Here is a 2,014-nt window from a genome sequence, read left to right on the forward strand (position 1 = left end):
TAGGTTAATTGTTTTCAATTTCATTTCACTTGCAGTCTTTTTAAGGAATTATCAGCTAAAAGTTTGGATCACTGCAGCAGGCTGCATGTGTAATACTTAAAAAACCCTAAAGCAACCAACAAACAAACCCCCAAACCCCCCCCCCACTCCCCCCCCGCACACGTGGTGTGAGCTAGCTTTTGCAGAGCTCCTTATTTTAGGTGTCGTCTTTAGCTGTCACTGCCTGGGACTGGTGGGGCAGCATCAACCCCATCAACAGTATGCCATTCTGCAATTAGTATGTCTGGCGTCGGTCCACGCTGTGGCCGAAAAAGGCAGTAGTCCTTGCTGCTGCTTTCTTTCTCATCCCTTGTCCTGGCACATGTGTTTGCATGGCCATACGGTGAGCCAGTTGAGTGGAAACTGATCCTCTTAAACCTTTTTATTTATTTGTTTTTATTGGATTAGCTTTCAGTCAATTGATTCCTCGCTCTGGTTCTCTGTGCAACCACTCGAACCTGTTTGCCGCACGAGCACTGGCGGCGGCTGGAGGGAGGGTGGAGGTGGAAAGGGGATGTAGTCTTGGGCCATCCCTCCTGGAAGATGCTTGAACTTCATGAGCAGTGGCACCTGCAGCAGTTAGAAGCTTATTCTGTGTGCCTATGCATGCTTGGGTGTGCGCCCAGGCTTTGTATGAGCAATGCCCTCTTACTGAGGGCGTGTTTAGGATGCTCCTGCCCAAGTGAGATACAAACTGTGAAGCCAAAGCAGACTTGAGAGATCAGGAGAGGTACAGAAACAGGAGCCCTGCATAGGAACGTACAGGAGGTGATGCTTGCGGGAAAAGTCTTGAGAGAACCAGCTTGGAGGTGAAGTTTTAAACTCATAGAAATGAAGCAGTACTGTCTCTCGGCACACTTCGGAACTTTTTTACAGTTTAATCCCAGTTACGACAGTTTTAACCGGCTCACGTTTGGGTGGGGGTTACTGCACGTAGCTGCCACCATCTGGCAGCCTGCTTCCAGCCCTCCGGAAGCCTTTCCTGGCATGCAAAGGTCAAGAGTGACCAAGAGCATATCTCACCTAAATCTCATCTCCTAAGGTGAGGTAACTGCTTTGGTGGACAAAGAGAAGAGCGTTGTTTGGGGCTTAGTGCTTTTTTTGCAAGGCTGCTGACACAGCCTGACACAGCATCCTCCCGGCCAAGCTGGGGAGGCAGGGGTGGGATGGGTGGAGACCTGGCTGGACCTTCAGGGGCACAGGGTGGTGGTTAATGGCTCGAGGGCTGCTGGGCGGACGGCTACCAGTGGCATTGCTGAGGCGTTGGTAATGGGGCTGATGCAGTTCAAGAACTTGTTAACAACCTCTGTGAGCAGGAAGAGCGCGCTGTCAGCAAGTTTGCCCATCGCACCAAACTGGGGGAGATAGAAGCGGCTGATGTGCTGGAGGGCAGGGTTGCCATTCAGACTAATGACATGGGGCACGGGCTGATCAGTCTTGCCTACTTCAGCAAAGGCGAGTGCGCCCGGGACAGAATAACCCCATGCAACAGGGCGGGCTGGGCTAGACAGCAGCGCTGCAGAAAAGACCTGGAGGTGGCCAAGCTGAAAATGGATCAGCCACAGTTGTTCTGTGGTTCCTCAGAATTTTATGTTGGAGCTAAATTTCCATCTTAAAGTATGTTAGAGACACCTTAGGAAAGGACAGAATAATAATAATGCTTGAGATGTTCATAATCCATGCAAGCTGAATGGTTCATGAATGTGTGGGTACTGTGCGTGATCATGAGAGGGTTTGCGTGCCCTGAGGAGGGCCAGGTACACGGGCGGCAAGTGGATGCGAACTGTAAAGGCTGCATGCGTTTTTCTTAATGAGTGGCTTACAGGGAGGTTTTAGCTGCAGGCCTGTGTTGGGGATTTCTTTTGAGCAAAGCAGCACCGGGGGGAGAAACACTTGGGGTTGTTTTTTTGTTTGTTTTTTTTTTTTTCTTTTTGCTTTCTTAAGTGTCCTGTAAGCAAGGGGAGGGAAAAGGCAG

Source organism: Egretta garzetta, unplaced genomic scaffold (genome assembly GCF_000687185.1).
Source record: "Egretta garzetta isolate BGI_Z169 unplaced genomic scaffold, ASM68718v1 scaffold5, whole genome shotgun sequence".
NCBI lineage: Eukaryota > Metazoa > Chordata > Aves > Pelecaniformes > Ardeidae > Egretta > Egretta garzetta.